We start from the raw sequence: 23,532 nt of genomic DNA, 5'->3' as shown, positions 1-23,532 counted from the left end.
AACAAAAGACACAGGGATAAAAGAAGGGATGAAAACTCAAGACACCTACGTGCTTACTTACAGGAGACTCACTTGAGATCCAAGGACACAGACAAACTACAAGCCGAAGGTGTGTGGACAAGTACCCTACACGAGTGAAACGGAAAATCAAACAATCAAGCAAATGGATTCTGTTTGAGTCCCCAGAGACAGTCAGCAGAAAATAGCCCTATCTGGCCACCGTGAATTCTTTGTGTTTGGTTTCAACAGTTCCCAGCCATAGATTTAGTGGTGCAGCAACATACTTCTCATTTTCTCTCACCTCAACTACTGAGTTGCTGTAATAATAAGCATCTGGGCCTTTGAAATCAGTGGATTTTATGATGTTCACGAATGTGAAAATCTAATAACCACCTGAAGAGGGAAGTTTGGACACTCAAATAAACACGTCACTCCACAATACACTGTTAGCTCCCAACTGCTCCTGTCTAGAAATTGGTGTTCCTTTTTATTTGACCCTCCGTCCTATCGGCGGTGATCACGCTGATGTCCTTCAAACATGGTGGTGAGCGAAGCAACAAGTTGACTTTTCTGTCGACAACAGGCCCAGAGGAATGATACTTGAGATCTTCAGGGAGCCCTTAGTCAATGAATGTGGCTAAATACAGACAGCAAGTTAGAAGGAGATGAAAGAGGACAGAGGATAGAGACACGGGTTCAAGTCCCAGCACAACCATTCCCTGGTTTTGTAGGTACACGCGGCCGACTCGAACTGCAAGTGTCTCGGTGAACCCAGTGCTCCCTCTGCAGCCTAGATACTTTGCAGGATTTCTGGGAGCATAGTGTAGGAAAGTGATATAGGGTATATGGTTAACTGTTCTGCACACATGGACAGATGGACAGACAAAAGGATGATTGATTGAGTGATTGATAAATAGATAGACAGAAAGATAGATAGATATAGGTACATATCGATTAGCACAAAGCTACTGCTCAAAACAAGGAGAGCAATGGTGAAAGCACATTGCAAAACTACAAACAAAAAAGAAGAATGAAATCCAGTTTAAAAAGTGCAGTAAGCAGCCATAAGAAGAAAACGAATCCTATCATTTGCAATAACGTGGATGGAGCTAGAGGGTATTATGCTCAGTCAAATAGGCCAGGCGGAGAAATACATGTACCAAATGATTTCACTCATGTGTGGAGTATGATAACAAAGAAAAACTGAAGGAAAAGACAGCAGCAGACTCACAGAACCCGAGAGTGGACCTACAGTTACCAAAGAGAAAGGGACTGGGTAGGGTTTGTGGGAAGGGAGTAATAAGTGCGGGGAAAAAGAATGGGGGCATTAGGATTAGCATGTATAATGTGTAGGGTGGGGTGTCATGGGTAAGGCTGCACAACACAGAGAAGACATGTAGTGATTCTACAGCATCTTAGTACATGCTGACGGAGAGCGGCTGTAACTGGGATTTGGGGTGACTTGGTGAAGAGGGTAGACAGAATAACATAATTTTCTGCATGTGATTGTATATTAATGAGAACAAAAAGAATTTCAAAGTGCAGTAAGAGCACAGCTCTCAAATATCAGAATAAAAGTACAGCCTTTGAGTGCTCCTATCAAAAGACACAGGGTTAGAAGAACTGATGAAAACTCAAGACCACCTACGTGCTCCCTTACTGGAGACTCACTTGAGATCCAAGGACACAGACAAACTACAAGCTGAAGGGGCGGGGACAGGTACCCTACACAAGTGAAACTGAGAAACAAAGAAAGAAATGGATTCTGTTTTGGACCCCAGAGAGAGTCAGTAGAAAATAGCCCTATCTAGCCACCGTGAATTCTTTTTGTTTGGTTTCAGCAGTGCTCAGGCATAGATTTAGTGGTGCAGCAACTTCCTTCTCATTTTCTCTCACCTCAACAAATGAATTGCTGTAATAATATGCCTCTGGGCATTTATAAGCATTGCTTTTTATGATGTTCACGAATGTAAAGAAGTAATACCCACCTAAAGAGGGAAGTTTGGACACTCAAATAAACACTTCACTCCACAACACACTCTTTGTTCCCAACTGCTCCTGTCCAGAAATAGGTGTTAATTCATATTTGTCCCTCCACCTATCAGCAGTGATCACGCCAATGTCCCTCAAACATGGTGGTGTGCAAAGGGCCAAGTACACTTTTCTGTCGACAACAGGCCCAGACGAAGGATACTTGTGGTCTTCAGGGATCACTTACTCACTGAATGTGGCTAAATAAAGTCAACAAGCGAGCAGGAAGTATAAGAGGACAGAGGACAAAGATACGGTTTCAAGTCATTTCACCTCCATTTACTGGTTTTGTAAGCACACTCTGCTGACTCTACCTGAAAGCGTATCGGCGAACACAGTGCTCTCCTTATGGCTTAGTTACCTTGAAAGATTTCTGGAAGCATAATGTAGGGAAGAGACATAGGCTATGTTGTTAACTGTTCTGTACATAAGGATAGATGGGCAGACAAAAAGATGATTGTTTCATAGATAGATAGGTAGACAGACGACAGGTGAAAGAGAGATAGATAGGTACATAGATTAATAGATGATAGACATCATAGATAGATGATAGGAAGATAGATAGATAGATACATAGATAGATACAAAGATACATAGATATATACATACATAGATACAGAGACAGACAGACAGACCTTTAGATAGATAGATACAGATACATGTCGATTGACACAAAGCTATTGTTCATAACCAGGAGTTGAATGGTGAATAACATAGCTAAACTACAAACAAAAAGGAAGAATGAAATCCAGTTTAAAAAGTGCAGTAAGCAGCCTTAAGAAGAAAACAAATACTACCATTTGCTATGACGTGGATGGAGCAAGACGGTAGTATGTTCAGAAAAATAGGGCAGGCGGATAAGGCAAGTACCAAATGATTTCACTCATCTGTGGAGTATAACAACAAAGAAAAACTGAAGTAAAAAAACAGCAGCACACTCACAGAACCCGAGAGTTGACTAAAAGTAACCACAGGAAAAAGGACTGGGCAGGGTGAGTCTGAAGGGAGGGATATGTGTGGGGAGAAAGAATGGGGGCATTAAGTTTAGCATGTATAATGCGCGGGGTCGGGTGTGCATGGGGAGTACTGTACAACACAGAGAAGACTAGTAGAGATCATATAGCATCTTACTACTCACTGATGGACAGTGACTGTAACGGGGACTTTTGGGGGGGACATGGTGAAGGGGTCTACAGCATCCAACTACGCTGATCGACAGTGACTGAAGAGGTTTTTCAGGGGGACTTGGTGAAGGGGGGAGCATAGTAAACATAATGTTCTTCACGTGATTGTAGATTAATGATAAAAAATATTCTTTAAGTGCAATAAGTGCACAGCTCTGAATCATCAGAATAAAAGGTCAGGCACTGAGTGCTGCAAACAAAAGACACAGGGATAAAAGAAGGGATGAAAACTCAAGACACCTACGTGCTTACTTACAGGAGACTCACTTGAGATCCAAGGACACAGACAAACTACGAGCCGAAGGTTTGTGGACAAGTACCCTACACGAGTGAAACGGAAAATCAAACAATCAAGCAAATGGATTCTGTTTGAGTCCCCAGAGACAGTCAGCAGAAAATAGCCCTATCTGGCCACCGTGAATTCTTTGTGTTTGGTTTCAACAGTTCCCAGCCATAGATTTAGTGGTGCAGTAACATACTTCTCATTTTCTCTCACCTCAACTACTGAGTTGCTGTAATAATAAGCATCTGGGCCTTTGAAATCAGTGGATTTTATGATGTTCACGAATGTGAAAATCTAATAACCACCTGAAGAGGGAAGTTTGGACACTCAAATAAACACGTCACTCCACAATACACTGTTAGCTCCCAACTGCTCCTGTCTAGAAATTGGTGTTCCTTTTTATTTGACCCTCCGTCCTATTGGCGGTGATCACGCTGATGTCCTTCAAACATGGTGGTGAGCGAAGCAACAAGTTGACTTTTCTGTCGACAACAGGCCCAGAGGAATGATACTTGAGATCTTCAGGGAGCCCTTAGTCAATGAATGTGGCTAAATACAGACAGCAAGTTAGAAGGAGATGAAAGAGGACAGAGGATAGAGACACGGGTTCAAGTTCCAGCACAACCATTCCCTGGTTTTGTAGGTACACGTGGCCGACTCGAACTGCAAGTGTCTCGGTGAACCCAGTGTTCCCTCTGCAGCCTAGATACTTTGCAGGATTTCTGGGAGCATAGTGTAGGAAAGTGATATAGGGTATATGGTTAACTGTTCTGCACACATGGACAGATGGACAGACAAAAGGATGATTGATTGAGTGATTGATAAATAGATAGACAGAAAGATAGATAGATATAGGTACATATCGATTAGCACAAAGCTACTGCTCAAAACAAGGAGAGCAATGGTGAAAGCACATTGCAAAACTACAAACAAAAAAGAAGAATGAAATCCAGTTTAAAAAGTGCAGTAAGCAGCCATAAGAAGAAAACGAATCCTATCATTTGCAATAACGTGGATGGAGCTAGAGGGTATTATGCTCAGTCAAATAGGCCAGGCGGAGAAATACATGTACCAAATGATTTCACTCATGTGTGGAGTATGATAACAAAGAAAAACTGAAGGAAAAGACAGCAGCAGACTCACAGAACCCGAGAGTGGACCTACAGTTACCAAAGAGAAAGGGACTGGGTAGGGTTTGTGGGAAGGGAGTAATAAGTGCGGGGAAAAAGAATGGGGGCATTAGGATTAGCATGTATAATGTGTAGGGTGGGGTGTCATGGGTAAGGCTGCACAACACAGAGAAGACATGTAGTGATTCTACAGCATCTTAGTACATGCTGACAGAGAGTGGCTGTAACTGGGATTTGGGGTGACTTGGTGAAGAGGGTAGACAGAATAACATAATTTTCTGCATGTGATTGTATATTAATGAGAACAAAAAGAATTTCAAAGTGCAGTAAGAGCACAGCTCTCAAATATCAGAATAAAAGTACAGCCTTTGAGTGCTCCAATCAAAAGACACAGGGTTAGAAGAACTGATGAAATCTCAAGACCACCTACCTGCTCCCTTACTGGAGACTCACTTGAGATCCAAGGACACAGACAAACTACAAGCTGAAGGGGCGGGGACAGGTACCTTACACAAGTGAAACTGAGAAACAAAGAAAGAAATGGATTCTGTTTTGGACCCCAGAGAGAGTCAGTAGAAAATAGCCCTATCTAGCCACCGTGAATTCTTTTTGTTTGGTTTCTGCAGTGCTCAGGCATAGATTTGGTGGTGCAGCAACTTCCTTCTCATTTCCTCTCACCTCAACAAATGAATTGCTGTAATAATATGCATCTGGGCATTTATAATCATTGCTTTTTATGATGTTCACGAATGTAAAGAAGAAATACCCACCTAAAGAGGGAAGTTTGGACACTCAAATAAACACTTCACTCCACAACACACTCTTTGTTCCCAACTGCTCCTATCCAGAAATAGGTGTTAATTCATATTTGTCCCTCCACCTATCAGCAGTGATCACGCCAATGTCCCTCAAACATGGTGGTGTGCAAAGGGCCAAGTACACTTTTCTGTCGAAAACAGGCCCAGACAAAGGATACCTGTGGTCTTCAGGCATCACTTACTCACTGAATGTGGCTAAATAAAGTCAACAAGCGAGCAGGAAGTATAAGAGGACAGAGGACAAAGATACGGGTTCAAGTCCTTTCACCTCCATTTACTGGTTTTGTAAGCACACTCTGCTGACTCTACCTGAAAGCGTATCGGTGAACACAGTGCTCTCCTTCTGGCTTAGTTACCTTGCAAGATTTCTGGAAGCATAATGTAGGGAAGAGACATAGGCTATGTTGTTAACTGTTCTGTACATAAGGATAGATGGACAGACAAAAAGATGACTGTTTCATAGATAGATAGGTAGACAGACAACAGGTGAAAGAGAGATAGATAGGTACATAGATTAATAGATGATAGACATCATAGATAGATGATAGGAAGATAGATAGATAGATACATAGATAGATACATAGATACATAGATATATACAAACATAGATACATAGATAAACAGACAGATCTTTAGATAGATAGATACAGATACATGTCGATTGACACAAAGCTACTGTTCATAACCAGGAGTTGAATGGTGAATAACATAGCTAAACTACAAACAAAAAGGAAGAATGAAATCCAGTTTAAAAAGTGCAGTAAGCAGCCTTAAGAAGAAAACAAATACTACCATTTGCAATGACGTGGATGGAGCAAGACGGTAGTATGTTCAGAAAAATAGGGCAGGCGGATAAAGGCAAGTACCAAGTTATTTCACTCATGTGTGGAGTATAACAACAAAGAAAAACTGAAGTAAAAAAACAGCAGCAGACTCACAGAACCCGAGAGTTGACTAAAAGTAACCAAAGGAAAAAGGACTGGGCAGGGTGAGTCTGAAGGGAGCGATAAGTGTGGGGAGAAAGAATGGGGGCATTAAGTTTAGCATGTATAATGCGCGGGGTCGGGTGTGCATGGGGAGTACTGTACAACACAGAGAAGACTAGTAGAGATCATATAGCATCTTACTACTCACTGATGGACAGTGACTTTAACGGGGACTTTTGGGGGGGACATGGTGAAGGGGTCTACAGCACCCAACTATGCTGATCGACAGTGACTGAAGAGGTTTTTCGGGGGGACTTGGTGAAGGAGGGAGCATAGTAAACATAATATTATTCACGTGATTGTAGATAAATGATAAAAAATATTCTTTAAGAGCAATAAGTGCACAGCTCTGAATCATCAGAATAAAGGTCAGGCACTGAGTGCTGCAATCAAAAGACCCAGGGATAAAAGAAGGGATAAAAACTCAAGACACCTACATGCTTACTTACAGGAGACTCACATGAGATCCAACGACACAGACAAACTACAAGCCAAAGGTGTGTGGACAAGTAATCTACACGAGTGAAACGGAAAATCAAACAATCAAGCAAATGGATTCTGTTTGAGTCCCCAGAGACAGTCAGCAGAATATAGCCCTATCTGGCCACCGTGAATTCTTTTTGATTGGTTTCAACAGTTCGCAGCCATAGATTTAGTGGTGCAGCAACATACTTCTCATTTTCTCTCACCTCAACAACTGAGTTGCTGTAATAATAAGCATCTGGACCTTTGAAATCAGTGGATTTTATGATGTTCACGAATGTGAAAATCTAATAACCACCTAAAGAGGGAAGTTTGGACACTCAAATAAACACATCACTCCACAATACACTGTTAGCTCCCAACTGCTGCTGTCTAGAAATTGGTGTTCCTTTTTATTTGACCCTCCGTCCTATCGGCAGTGATCACGCTGATGTCCTTCAAACATGGTGGTGAGCGAAGCAACAAGTTGACTTTTCTGTCGACAACAGGCCCAGAGGAATGATACTTGAGATCTTCAGGGAGCCCTTAGTCAATGAATGTGGCTAAATACAGACAGCAAGTTAGAAGGAGATGAAAGAGGACAGAGGATAGAGACACGGGTTCAAGTCCCAGCACAACCATTCCCTGGTTTTGTAGGCACACGCGGTCGACTCGAACTGCAAATGTCTCGGTGAACCCAGTGCTCCCTCTGCAGCCTAGATACTTTGCAGGATTTCTGGGAGCATAGTGTAGGAAAGTGATATAGGGTATATGGTTAACTGTTCTGCACACATGGACAGATGGACAGACAAAAGGATGATTGATTGAGTGATTGATAAATAGATAGACAGACATATAGATAGATATCGGTACATATCGATAAAATAAAGCTAGTGCTCAAAACCAGGAGAGCAATGGTGAAAGCACATAGCGAAACTACAAACAAAAAAGAAGAATGAAATCCAGTTTAAAAAGTGCAGTAGGCAGCCATAAGAAGAAAACAAATCCTATCATTTGCAATAACGTGGATGGAGCTAGAGGGTATTATGCTCAGTCAAATATTCAAGGAGGAGAAATACATGTACCAAATGATTTCACTCATGTGTGGACTATGAAAACAAAGATAAACTGAATAAAAAGACAGCAGCAGACTCACAGAACCCGAGAGTGGATTAACAGCTACCAAAGAGAAAGGGACTGGGTAGGGTTTGTGGGAAGGGAGTTATAAGGGCGGGGAAAAAGAATGGGGGCATTAGGATTAGCATGTATAGTGTGTAACTTGGGGGGTCATTTGTACGGCTGCATAACACAGAGAAGACATGTAGTGATTCTACAGCATCTTAGTACACGCTGACGGACAGCGACTGTAACTGGCTTTTGCCGGGGACTTGGTGAAGGGTTTAGACTGGAAAACATAATGTTCTGTTTGTGATTGTATATTAATGAGAACAAAAAGAATTTCAAAGTGCATTAAGAGAACAGCTCTCAAATATCAGAATAAAAGTACAGGCTTTGAGTGCTCCAATCAAAAGACCCAGTGTTAGAAGTACTGATGAAAACTCAAGACCTCCTACGTGCTCCCTTACTGGAGACTCACTTGAGATCCAAGGACACAGACAAACTACAAGCTGAAGGGGCGGGGACAGATTACCTATACAAGTGTAAATAAGAAACAAACAAACAAATGAATTCTGTTTGAGTCCCCAGAGAGAGTCAGTAGAAAATAGCCCTATCTAGCCACCGTGAATTCTTTTTGTTTGATTTCAGCAGTGCTCAGGCATAGATTTAGTGGTGCAGCAAGTTCCTTCTCATTTCCTGTCACCTCAACAAATGAATTGCTGTAATAATATGCGTCTGGGCTTTTAAAATCATTGCTTTTTATGATGTTCACGAATGTAAAGAAGTAATAACCACCTAAGGAGGGAAGTTTGGACCCTCAAATAAACACTTCACTCCACAACACACTCTTTGTTCCCAACTGCTCCTGTCCAGAAATAGGTGTTCCTTTATATTTGTCCCTGCACCTATCAGCAGTGATCACGCCGATGTCCCTCAAACATGGTGGTGTGCAAAGAACCAAGTACACTTTTCTTTCGACAACCGGACCAGACGAAGGATACTTGTGATCTTCAGGGATCACTTACTCACTGAATGTGGCTAAATAAAGTCACCAAGCGAGCAGGAAGTATAAGAGGACAGAGGACAGAGATACATGTTCAAGTCCTTTCACCTCCATTTACTGGTTTTGTAAGCACACGCGGCTGACTCTACATGAAAGTGTATCGGTCAACACAGTGCTCTCCTTATGGCTTAGTTACCTTGCAAGATTTCTGGAAGCATAATGTAGGGAAGAGACATAGGCTATGTTGTTAACTGTTCTGTACAGATGGATAGATGGGCAGACAAAAAGATGATTGATTCATAGATAGATAGGTACACAGATGACAGATGAAAGATAGATAGATAGGTACATAGATTGATCGAAGATAGACATCATAGATAGATGATAGGAAGATAGATAGATAGATAGATAGATAGATACATACATACATACATACATACATACATACATACATACATACTTAGACAGACAGACCATTAGATAGATAGATACAGATACATATCGATTGACACAAAGCTATTGTTCATAACCAGGAGTTGAATGGTGAATAACATAGCTAAACTACAAACAAAAAGGAAGAATGAAATCCAGTTTAAAAAGTGCAGTAAGCAGCCTTAAGAAGAAAACAAATCCTACCATTTGCAATGACCTGGATGGAGCTAGACGGTAGTATGTTCAGAGAAATAGGCCAGGCGGAGAAAGACAAGTACCAAGTGTTTTCACTCATGTGTGGAGTATAACAACAAAGAAAAACTGAAGGAAAAAAACAGCAGCAGACTCACAGAACCCGAGAGTTGACTAAAAGTTACCAAAGGGAAATGGACTGGGCAGGGTGGGTCTGAAGGGAGGGATAAGTGTGAGGAGAAGGAATGGGGCATTAGTTTTAGCATGTATAATGCTTGGGGTTGAGGGGGCATGGGGAGTGCTGTACGACCCAGAGAAGGCTAGTAGAGGTCATATAGCATTTTACTACTCAGTGATGGACAGCGACTGTAACGGGGTCTGTTGGGAGGGACATGGTGAAGGGGTCTACAGCATCCAACTACGCAGATCGACAGGACTGAAGAGGTTTTTCAGGGGTACTTGGTGAAGGTGGGAGCATAGTAAACATAATGTTCTTCAAGTGATTTTAGCTTAATGATAAATAAAATACTTTAAGTGCAATAAGTGCACAGCTCTGAATCATAAGAATAAAAGGTCAGGCACTGAGTGCAGCAAACAAAAGACACAGGATTAAAAGAAGGGATGAAAACTCAAGACACCTACGTGCTTACTTACAGGAGACTCACTTGAGATCCAAGGACACAGACAAACTACAAGCCGAAGGTGTGTGGACAAGTACCCTTCACGAGTGTAACTGAAAAACAAACAATCAAACAAATGGATTCTGTGTGAGTCCATTGAGACAGTCAGAAGAAAATAGCCCTATCTGGCCTCCGTGAATTCTTTTTGTTTGGTTTCAGCCGTTCCCAGCCATTGATTTAGTGGTGCAGCAACATACTTCTCATTGTCTCTCACCTCGACAACTGAGTTGCTGTAATAATAAGCGTCTGGGACTTTGAAATCAGTGGGTTTTATGATGTTCACGCATGGGAAGATATAATAACTACCTAAGAGGGAAGTTTGGACACTCAAATAAACACGTCACCCCACAATACACTCTTAGCTCCCAACTGCTCCTGTCTAGAAATTGGTGTTCCTTTTTATTTGACCCACTGTCCTATCGGCGGTGATCACGCTGATGTCCTTCAAACATGGTGGTGAGCAAAGAACAAGTTTTCTTTTCTCGAGACAACAGGCCCAGAGGAATGATACTTGTTATATTCAGGGAGCACTTAGTCAAAGAATGTGGCTAAATACAGACAGTAAGTTATAAGGAGATGAAAGAGGACAGTGGATAGAGACCCGGGTTCAAGTCCCGACACAACCATTTCCTGGTTTTGTAGGTACACGCGGCCGACTCGACCTGCAAGTGTCTCGGTGAACCCAGTGGTCTCTCTACAGCCTAGATACTTTGCAGGATTTTTGGAAGCATAGTGTAGGAAAGTGACATAGGATATATGGTTAACTGTTCTGTACACAAGGACAGATGGGCAGACAAAAAGATGATTGATTGATTGATTGATTGATTGATTGATTGATAAATAGATAGACAGACATATAGATAGATATCGGTACATATCGATAAAACAAAGCTAGTGCTCATAACCAGGAGAGCAATGGTGAAAGCACATAGCGAAACTACAAACAAAAAAGAAGAATGAAATCCAGTTTAAAAAGTGCAGTAGGCAGCCATAAGAAGAAAACAAATCCTATCATTTGCAATAACGTGGATGGAGCTAGAGGGTATTATGCTCAGTCAAATATTCAAGGAGGAGAAATACATGTACCAAATGATTTCACTCATGTGTGGACTATGATATCAAAGATAAACTGAATAAAAAGACAGCAGCAGACTCACAGAACCCGAGAGTGGATTAACAGTTACCAAAGAGAAAGGGACTGGGTAGGGTTTGTGGGAAGGGAGTTATAAGGGCGGGGAAAAAGAATGGGGGCATTAGGATTAGCATGTATAGTGTGTAACTTGGGGGGTCATTTGTACGGCTGCATAACACAGAGAAGACATGTAGTGATTCTACAGCATCTTAGTACACACTGACGGACAGCGACTGTAACTGGCTTTTGCCGGGGACTTGGTGAAGGGTTTAGACTGGAAAACATAATGTTCTGTATGTGATTGTATATTAATGAGAACAAAAAGAATTTCAAAGTGCATTAAGAGAACAGCTCTCAAATATCAGAATAAAAGTACAGGCTTTGAGTGCTCCAATCAAAAGACCCAGTGTTAGAAGTACTGATGAAAACTCAAGACCTCCTACGTGCTCCCTTACTGGAGACTCACTTGAGATCCAAGGACACAGACAAACTACAAGCTGAAGGGGCGGGGACAGATTACCTATACAAGTGTAAATAAGAAACAAACAAACAAATGAATTCTGTTTGAGTCCCCAGAGAGAGTCAGTAGAAAATAGCCCTATCTAGCCACCGTGAATTCTTTTTGTTTGATTTCAGCAGTGCTCAGGCATAGATTTAGTGGTGCAGCAAGTTCCTTCTCATTTCCTGTCACCTCAACAAATGAATTGCTGTAATAATATGCGTCTGGGCTTTTAAAATCATTGCTTTTTATGATGTTCACGAATGTAAAGAAGTAATAACCACCTAAGGAGGGAAGTTTGGACCCTCAAATAAACACTTCACTCCACAACACACTCTTTGTTCCCAACTGCTCCTGTCCAGAAATAGGTGTTCCTTTATATTTGTCCCTGCACCTATCAGCAGTGATCACGCCGATGTCCCTCAAACATGGTGGTGTGCAAAGAACCAAGTACACTTTTCTTTCGACAACCGGACCAGACGAAGGATACTTGTGATCTTCAGGGATCACTTACTCACTGAATGTGGCTAAATAAAGTCACCAAGCGAGCAGGAAGTATAAGAGGACAGAGGACAGAGATACATGTTCAAGTCCTTTCACCTCCATTTACTGGTTTTGTAAGCACACGCGGCTGACTCTACATGAAAGTGTAAGGGTCAACACAGTGCTCTCCTTATGGCTTAGTTACCTTGCAAGATTTCTGGAAGCATAATGTAGGGAAGAGACATAGGCTATGTTGTTAACTGTTCTGTACAGATGGATAGATGGGCAGACAAAAAGATGATTGATTCATAGATAGATAGGTACACAGATGACAGATGAAAGATAGATAGATAGGTACATAGATTGATCGATGATAGACATCATAGATAGATGATAGGAAGATAGATAGATAGATACATAGATACATACATACATACATACATACATACATAGACAGACAGACCATTAGATAGATAGATACAGATACATATCGATTGACACAAAGCTATTGTTCATAACCAGGAGTTGAATGGTGAATAACATAGCTAAACTACAAACAAAAAGGAAGAATGAAATCCAGTTTAAAAAGTGCAGTAAGCAGCCTTAAGAAGAAAACAAATCCTACCATTTGCAATGACCTGGATGGAGCTAGACGGTAGTATGTTCAGAGAAATAGGCCAGGCGGAGAAAGACAAGTACCAAGTGTTTTCACTCATGTGTGGAGTATAACAACAAAGAAAAACTGAAGGAAAAAAACAGCAGCAGACTCACAGAACCCGAGAGTTGACTAAAAGTTACCAAAGGGAAATGGACTGGGCAGGGTGGGTCTGAAGGGAGGGATAAGTGTGAGGAGAAGGAATGGGGCATTAGTTTTAGCATGTATAATGCTTGGGGTTGAGGGGGCATGGGGAGTGCTGTACGACCCAGAGAAGGCTAGTAGAGGTCATATAGCATTTTACTACTCAGTGATGGACAGCGACTGTAACGGGGTCTGTTGGGAGGGACATGGTGAAGGGGTCTACAGCATCCAACTACGCAGATCGACAGGACTGAAGAGGTTTTTCAGGGGTACTTGGTGAAGGTGGGAGCATAGTAAACATAATGTTCTTCAAGTGATTTTAGCTTAATGATAAATAAAATACTTTAAGTGCAATAAGTGCACAGCTCTGAATCATCAGAATAAAAGGTCAGGCACTGAGTGCAGCAAACAAAAGACACAGGATTAAAAGAAGGGATGAAAACTCAAGACACCTACGTGCTTACTTACAGGAGACTCACTTGAGATCCAAGGACACAGACAAACTACAAGCCGAAGGTGTGTGGACAAGTACCCTTCACGAGTGTAACTGAAAAACAAACAATCAAACAAATGGATTCTGTGTGAGTCCATTGAGACAGTCAGAAGAAAATAGCTCTATCTGGCCTCCGTGAATTCTTTTTGTTTGGTTTCAGCCGTTCCCAGCCATTGATTTAGTGGTGCAGCAACATACTTCTCATTGTCTCTCACCTCGACAACTGAGTTGCTGTAATAATAAGCGTCTGGGACTTTGAAATCAGTGGGTTTTATGATGTTCACGCATGGGAAGATATAATAACTACCTAAGAGGGAAGTTTGGACACTCAAATAAACACGTCACCCCACAATACACTCTTAGCTCACAACTGCTCCTGTTTAGAAATTGGTGTTCCTTTTTATTTGACCCACTGTCCTATCGGCGGTGATCACGCTGATGTCCTTCAAACATGGTGGTGAGCAAAGATCAAGTTTTCTTTTCTCGAGACAACAGGCCCAGAGGAATGATACTTGTTATCTTCAGGGAGCACTTAGTCAAAGAATGTGGCTAAATACAGACAGTAAGTTATAAGGAGATGAAAGAGGACAGTGGATAGAGACCCGGGTTCAAGTCCCGACACAACCATTTCCTGGTTTTGTAGGTACACGCGGCCGACTCGACCTGCAAGTGTCTCGGTGAACCCAGTGGTCTCTCTACAGCCTAGATACTTTGCAGGATTTTTGGAAGCATAGTGTAGGAAAGTGATATAGGATATATGGTTAACTGTTCTGTACACAAGGACAGATGGGCAGACAAAAAGATGATTGATTGATTGATTGATTGATTGATTGATTGATAAATAGATAGACAGACATATAGATAGATATCGGTACATAACGATAAAACAAAGCTAGTGCTCATAACCAGGAGAGCAATGGTGAAAGCACATAGCGAAACTACAAACAAAAAAGAAGAATGAAATCCAGTTTAAAAAGTGCAGTAGGCAGCCATAAGAAGAAAACAAATCCTATCATTTGCAATAACGTGGATGGAGCTAGAGGGTATTATGCTCAGTCAAATATTCAAGGAGGAGAAATACATGTACCAAATGATTTCACTCATGTGTGGACTATGATATCAAAGATAAACTGAATAAAAAGACAGCAGCAGACTCACAGAACCCGAGAGTGGATTAACAGTTACCAAAGAGAAAGGGACTGGGTAGGGTTTGTGGGAAGGGAGTTATAAGGGCGGGGAAAAAGAATGGGGGCATTAGGATTAGCATGTATAGTGTGTAACTTGGGGGGTCATTTGTACGGCTGCATAACACAGAGAAGACATGTAGTGATTCTACAGCATCTTAGTACACACTGACGGACAGCGACTGTAACTGGCTTTTGCCGGGGACTTGGTGAAGGGTTTAGACTGGAAAACATAATGTTCTGTATGTGATTGTATATTAATGAGAACAAAAAGAATTTCAAAGTGCATTAAGAGAACAGCTCTCAAATATCAGAATAAAAGTACAGGCTTTGAGTGCTCCAATCAAAAGACCCAGTGTTAGAAGTACTGATGAAAACTCAAGACCTCCTACGTGCTCCCTTACTGGAGACTCACTTGAGATCCAAGGACACAGACAAACTACAAGCTGAAGGGGCGGGGACAGATTACCTATACAAGTGTAAATAAGAAACAAACAAACAAATGAATTCTGTTTGAGTCCCCAGAGAGAGTCAGTAGAAAATAGCCCTATCTAGCCACCGTGAATTCTTTTTGTTTGATTTCAGCAGTGCTCAGGCATAGATTTAGTGGTGCAGCAAGTTCCTTCTCATTTCCTGTCACCTCAACAAATGAATTGCTGTAATAATATGCGTCTGGGCTTTTAAAATCATTGCTTTTTATGATGTTCACGAATGTAAAGAAGTAATAACCACCTAAGGAGGGAAGTTTGGACCCTCAAATAAACACTTCACTCCACAACACACTCTTTGTTCCCAACTGCTCCTGTCCAGAAATAGGTGTTCCTTTATATTTGTCCCTGCACCTATCAGCAGTGATCACGCCGATGTCCCTCAAACATGGTGGTGTGCAAAGAACCAAGTACACTTTTCTTTCGACAACCGGACCAGACGAAGGATACTTGTGATCTTCAGGGATCACTTACTCACTGAATGTGGCTAAATAAAGTCACCAAGCGAGCAGGAAGTATAAGAGGACAGAGGACAGAGATACATGTTCAAGTCCTTTCACCTCCATTTACTGGTTTTGTAAGCACACGCGGCTGACTCTACATGAAAGTGTAAGGGTCAACACAGTGCTCTCCTTATGGCTTAGTTACCTTGCAAGATTTCTGGAAGCATAATGTAGGGAAGAGACATAGGCTATGTTGTTAACTGTTCTGTACAGATGGATAGATGGGCAGACAAAAAGATGATTGATTCATAGATAGATAGGTACACAGATGACAGATGAAAGATAGATAGATAGGTACATAGATTGATCGATGATAGACATCATAGATAGATGATAGGAAGATAGATAGATAGATACATAGATACATACATACATACATACATACATACATACATAGACAGACAGACCATTAGATAGATAGATACAGATACATATCGATTGACACAAAGCTGTTGTTCATAACCAGGAGTTGAATGGTGAATAACATAGCTAAACTACAAACAAAAAGGAAGAATGAAATCCAGTTTAAAAAGTGCAGTAAGCAGCCTTAAGAAGAAAACAAATCCTACCATTTGCAATGACCTGGATGGAGCTAGACGGTAGTATGTTCAGAGAAATAGGCCAGGCGGAGAAAGACAAGTACCAAGTGTTTTCACTCATGTGTGGAGTATAACAACAAAGAAAAACTGAAGGAAAAAAACAGCAGCAGACTCACAGAACATGAGAGTTGACTAAAAGTTACCAAAGGGAAATGGACTGGGCAGGGTGGGTCTGAAGGGAGGGATAAGTGTGAGGAGAAGGAATGGGGCATTAGTTTTAGCATGTATAATGCTTGGGTTTGAGGGGGCATGGGGAGTGCTGTACGACCCAGAGAAGGCTAGTAGAGGTCATATAGCATTTTACTACTCAGTGATGGACAGCGACTGTAACGGGGTCTGTTGGGAGGGACATGGTGAAGGGGTCTACAGCATCCAACTACGCAGATCGACAGGACTGAAGAGGTTTTTCAGGGGTACTTGGTGAAGGTGGGAGCATAGTAAACATAATGTTCTTCAAGTGATTTTAGCTTAATGATAAATAAAATACTTTAAGTGCAATAAGTGCACAGCTCTGAATCATCAGAATAAAAGGTCAGGCACTGAGTGCAGCAAACAAAAGACACAGGATTAAAAGAAGGGCTGAAAACTCAAGACACCTACGTGCTTACTTACAGGAGACTCACTTGAGATCCAAGGACACAGACAAACTACAAGCCGAAGGTGTGTGGACAAGTACCCTTCACGAGTGTAACTGAAAAACAAACAATCAAACAAATGGATTCTGTGTGAGTCCATTGAGACAGTCAGAAGAAAATAGCCCTATCTGGCCTCCGTGAATTCTTTTTGTTTGGTTTCAGCCGTTCCCAGCCATTGATTTAGTGGTGCAGCAACATACTTCTCATTGTCTCTCACCTCGACAACTGAGTTGCTGTAATAATAAGCGTCTGGGACTTTGAAATCAGTGGGTTTTATGATGTTCACGCATGGGAAGATATAATAACTACCTAAGAGGGAAGTTTGGACACTCAAATAAACACGTCACCCCACAATACACTCTTAGCTCCCAACTGCTCCTGTCTAGAAATTGGTGTTCCTTTTTATTTGACCCACTGTCCTATCGGCGGTGATCACGCTGATGTCCTTCAAACATGGTGGTGAGCAAAGAACAAGTTTTCTTTTCTCGAGACAACAGGCCCAGAGGAATGATACTTGTGGTCTTCAGGGAGCACTTAGTCAAAGAATGTGGCTAAATACAGACATTAAGTTATAAGGAGATGAAAGAGGACAGTGGATAGAGACCCGGGTTCAAGTCCCGGCACAACCATTTCCTGGTTTTGTAGGTACACGCGGCCGACTCGACCTGCAAGTGTCTCGGTGAACCCAGTGGTCTCTCTACAGCCTAGATACTTTGCAGGATTTTTGGAAGCATAGTGTAGGAAAGTGATATAGGATATATGGTTAACTGTTCTGTACACAAGGACAGATGGGCAGACAAAAAGATGATTGATTGATTGATTGATTGATTGATAAATAGATAGACAGACATATAGATAGATATCGGTACATATCGATAAAACAAAGCTAGTGCTCATAACCAGGAGAGCAATGGTGAAAGCACATAGCGAAACTACAAACAAAAAAGAAGAATGAAATCCAGTTTAAAAAGTGCAGTAGGCAGCCATAAGAAGAAAACAAATCCTATCATTTGCAATAACGTGGATGGAGCTAGAGGGTATTATGCTCAGTCAAATATTCAAGGAGGAGAAATACATGTACCAAATGATTTCACTCATGTGTGGACTATGATAACAAAGAAAAACTGAATTAAAAGACAGCAGCAGACTCACAGAACCCGAGAGTGGATTAACAGTTACCAAAGAGAAAGGGACTGGGTAGGGTTTGTGGGAAGGGAGTTATAAGGGCGGGGAAAAAGAATGGGGGCATTAGGATTAGCATGTATAGTGTGTAACTTGGGGGGTCATTTGTACGGCTGCATAACACAGAGAAGACATGTAGTGATTCTACAGCATCTTAGTACACGCTGACGGACAGCGACTGTAACTGGCTTTTGCCGGGGACTTGGTGAAGGGTTTAGACTGGAAAACATAATGTTCTGTATGTGATTGTATATTAATGAGAACAAAAAGAATTTCAAAGTGCATTAAGAGAACAGCTCTCAAATATCAGAATAAAAGTACAGGCTTTGAGTGCTCCAATCAAAAGACCCAGTGTTAGAAGTACTGATGAAAACTCAAGACCTCCTATGTGCTCCCTTACTGGAGACTCACTTGAGATCCAAGGACACAGACAAACTACAAGCTGAAGGGGCGGGGACAGATTACCTATACAAGTGTAAATAAGAAACAAACAAACAAATGAATTCTGTTTGAGTCCCCAGAGAGAGTCAGTAGAAAATAGCCCTATCTAGCCACCGTGAATTCTTTTTGTTTGATTTCAGCAGTGCTCAGGCATAGATTTAGTGGTGCAGCAAGTTCCTTCTCATTTCCTGTCACCTCAACAAATGAATTGCTGTAATAATATGCGTCTGGGCTTTTAAAATCATTGCTTTTTATGATGTTCACGAATGTAAAGAAGTAATAACCACCTAAGGAGGGAAGTTTGGACCCTCAAATAAACACTTCACTCCACAACACACTCTTTGTTCCCAACTGCTCCTGTCCAGAAATAGGTGTTCCTTTATATTTGTCCCTGCACCTATCAGCAGTGATCACGCCGATGTCCCTCAAACATGGTGGTGTGCAAAGAACCAAGTACACTTTTCTTTCGACAACCGGACCAGACGAAGGATACTTGTGATCTTCAGGGATCACTTACTCACTGAATGTGGCTAAATAAAGTCACCAAGCGAGCAGGAAGTATAAGAGGACAGAGGACAGAGATACATGTTCAAGTCCTTTCACCTCCATTTACTGGTTTTGTAAGCACACGCGGCTGACTCTACATGAAAGTGTAAGGGTCAACACAGTGCTCTCCTTATGGCTTAGTTACCTTGCAAGATTTCTGGAAGCATAATGTAGGGAAGAGACATAGGCTATGTTGTTAACTGTTCTGTACAGATGGATAGATGGGCAGACAAAAAGATGATTGATTCATAGATAGATAGGTACACAGATGACAGATGAAAGATAGATAGATAGGTACATAGATTGATCGATGATAGACATCATAGATAGATGATAGGAAGATAGATATATAGATAGATACATAGATACATACATACATACATACATACATACATAGACAGACAGACCATTAGATAGATAGATACAGATACATATCAATTGACACAAAGCTATTGTTCATAACCAGGAGTTGAATGGTGAATAACATAGCTAAACTACAAACAAAAAGGAAGAATGAAATCCAGTTTAAAAAGTGCAGTAAGCAGCCTTAAGAAGAAAACAAATCCTACCATTTGCAATGACCTGGATGGAGCTAGACGGTAGTATGTTCAGAGAAATAGGCCAGGCGGAGAAAGACAAGTACCAAGTGTTTTCACTCATGTGTGGAGTATAACAACAAAGAAAAACTGAAGGAAAAAAACAGCAGCAGACTCACAGAACCCGAGAGTTGACTAAAAGTTACCAAAGGGAAAAGGACTGGGCAGGGTGGGTCTGAAGGGAGGGATAAGTGTGAGGAGAAAGAATGGGGCATTAGTTTTAGCATGTATAATGCTTGGGGTTGAGGGGGCATGGGGAGTGCTGTACGACCCAGAGAAGGCTAGTAGAGATCATATAGCATTTTACTACTCAGTGATGGACAGCGACTGTAACGGGGTCTGTTGGGAGGGACATGGTGAAGGGGTCTACAGCATCCAACTACGCAGATCGACAGGACTGAAGAGGTTTTTCAGGGGTACTTGGTGAAGGGGGGAGCATAGTAAACATAATGTTCTTCAAGTGATTTTAGCTTAATGATAAATAAAATACTTTAAGTGCAATAAGTGCACAGCTCTGAATCATCAGAATAAAAGGTCAGGCACTGAGTGCAGCAAACAAAAGACACAGGATTAAAAGAAGGGATGAAAACTCAAGACACCTACGTGCTTACTTACAGGAGACTCACTTGAGATCCAAGGACACAGACAAACTACAAGCCGAAGGTGTGTGGACAAGTACCCTTCACGAGTGTAACTGAAAAACAAACAATCAAACAAATGGATTCTGTGTGAGTCCATTGAGACAGTCAGAAGAAAATAGCCCTATCTGGCCTCCGTGAATTCTTTTTGTTTGGTTTCAGCCGTTCCCAGCCATTGATTTAGTGGTGCAGCAACATACTTCTCATTGTCTCTCACCTCAACAACTGAGTTGCTGTAATAATAAGCGTCTGGGACTTTGAAATCAGTGGGTTTTATGATGTTCACGCATGGGAAGATGTAATAACTACCTAAGAGGGAAGTTTGGACACTCAAATAAACACGTCACCCCACAATACACTCTTAGCTCCCAACTGCTCCTGTCTAGAAATTGGTGTTCCTTTTTATTTGACCCACTGTCCTATCGGCGGTGATCACGCTGATGTCCTTCAAACATGGTGGTGAGCAAAGAACAAGTTTTCTTTTCTCGAGACAACAGGCCCAGAGGAATGATACTTGTGGTCTTCAGGGAGCACTTAGTCGAAGAATGTGGCTAAATACAGACAGTAAGTTATAAGGAGATGAAAGAGGACAGTGGATAGAGACATGGGTTCAAGTCCCGGCACAACCATTTCCTGGTTTTGTAGGTACACGCGGCCGACTCGACCTGCAAGTGTCTCGGTGAACCCAGTGGTCTCTCTACAGCCTAGATACTTTGCAGGATTTTTGGAAGCATAGTGTAGGAAAGTGATATAGGATATATGGTTAACTGTTCTGTACACAAGGACAGATGGGCAGACAAAAAGATGATTGATTGATTGATTGATTGATTGATAAATAGATAGACAGACATATAGATAGATATCGGTACATATCGATTAACACAAAGCTAGTGCTCATAACCAGGAGAGCAATGGTGAAAGCACATAGCGAAACTACAAACAAAAAAGAAGAATGAAATCCAGTTTAAAAAGTGCAGTAGGCAGCCATAAGAAGAAAACAAATCCTATCATTTGCAATAACGTGGATGGAGCTAGAGGGTATTATGCTCAGTCAAATATTCAAGGAGGAGAAATACATGTACCAAATGATTTCACTCATGTGTGGACTATGATAACAAAGAAAAACTGAATTAAAAGACAGCAGCAGACTCACAGAACCCGAGAGTGGATTAACAGTTACCAAAGAGAAAGGGACTGGGTAGGGTTTGTGGGAAGGGAGTTATAAGGGCGGGGAAAAAGAATGGGGGCATTAGGATTAGCATGTATAGTGTGTAACTTGGGGGGTCATTTGTACGGCTGCATAACACAGAGAAGACATGTAGTGATTCTACAGCATCTTAGTACACGCTGACGGACAGCGACTGTAACTGGCTTTTGCCGGGGACTTGGTGAAGGGTTTAGACTGGAAAACATAATGTTCTGTATGTGATTGTATATTAATGAGAACAAAAAGAATTTCAAAGTGCATTAAGAGAACAGCTCTCAAATATCAGAATAAAAGTACAGGCTTTGAGTGCTCCAATCAAAAGACCCAGTGTTAGAAGTACTGATGAAAACTCAAGACCTCCTACGTGCTCCCTTACTGGAGACTCACTTGAGATCCAAGGACACAGACAAACTACAAGCTGAAGGGGCGGGGACAGATTACCTATACAAGTGTAAATAAGAAACAAACAAACAAATGAATTCTGTTTGAGTCCCCAGAGAGAGTCAGTAGAAAATAGCCCTATCTAGCCACCGTGAATTCTTTTTGTTTGATTTCAGCAGTGCTCAGGCATAGATTTAGTGGTGCAGCAAGTTCCTTCTCATTTCCTGTCACCTCAACAAATGAATTGCTGTAATAATATGCGTCTGGGCTTTTAAAATCATTGCTTTTTATGATGTTCACGAATGTAAAGAAGTAATAACCACCTAAGGAGGGAAGTTTGGACCCTCAAATAAACACTTCACTCCACAACACACTCTTTGTTCCCAACTGCTCCTGTCCAGAAATAGGTGTTCCTTTATATTTGTCCCTGCACCTATCAGCAGTGATCACGCCGATGTCCCTCAAACATGGTGGTGTGCAAAGAACCAAGTACACTTTTCTTTCGACAACCGGACCAGACGAAGGATACTTGTGATCTTCAGGGATCACTTACTCACTGAATGTGGCTAAATAAAGTCACCAAGCGAGCAGGAAGTATAAGAGGACAGAGGACAGAGATACATGTTCAAGTCCTTTCACCTCCATTTACTGGTTTTGTAAGCACACGCGGCTGACTCTACATGAAAGTGTATCGGTCAACACAGTGCTCTCCTTATGGCTTAGTTACCTTGCAAGATTTCTGGAAGCATAATGTAGGGAAGAGACATAGGCTATGTTGTTAACTGTTCTGTACAGATGGATAGATGGGCAGACAAAAAGATGATTGATTCATAGATAGATAGGTACACAGATGACAGATGAAAGATAGATAGATAGGTACATAGATTGATCGAAGATAGACATCATAGATAGATGATAGGAAGATAGATAGATAGATAGATAGATACATACATACATACATACATACATACATACATACATACATACATACTTAGACAGACAGACCATTAGATAGATAGATACAGATACATATCGATTGACACAAAGCTATTGTTCATAACCAGGAGTTGAATGGTGAATAACATAGCTAAACGACAAACAAAAAGGAAGAATGAAATCCAGTTTAAAAAGTGCAGTAAGCAGCCTTAAGAAGAAAACAAATCCTACCATTTGCAATGACCTGGATGGAGCTAGACGGTAGTATGTTCAGAGAAATAGGCCAGGCGGAGAAAGACAAGTACCAAGTGTTTTCACTCATGTGTGGAGTATAACAACAAAGAAAAACTGAAGGAAAAAAACAGCAGCAGACTCACAGAACCCGAGAGTTGACTAAAAGTTACCAAAGGGAAAAGGACTGGGCAGGGTGGGTCTGAAGGGAGGGATAAGTGTGAGGAGAAAGAATGGGG

The sequence above is a fragment of the Manis pentadactyla genome, chromosome X (genome assembly GCF_030020395.1).
Source record: "Manis pentadactyla isolate mManPen7 chromosome X, mManPen7.hap1, whole genome shotgun sequence".
Taxonomy (NCBI): Eukaryota; Metazoa; Chordata; class Mammalia; order Pholidota; family Manidae; genus Manis; species Manis pentadactyla.
The sequence above is the reverse complement of the archived record's forward strand: the minus strand, read 5'-3'. Positions refer to the sequence as shown.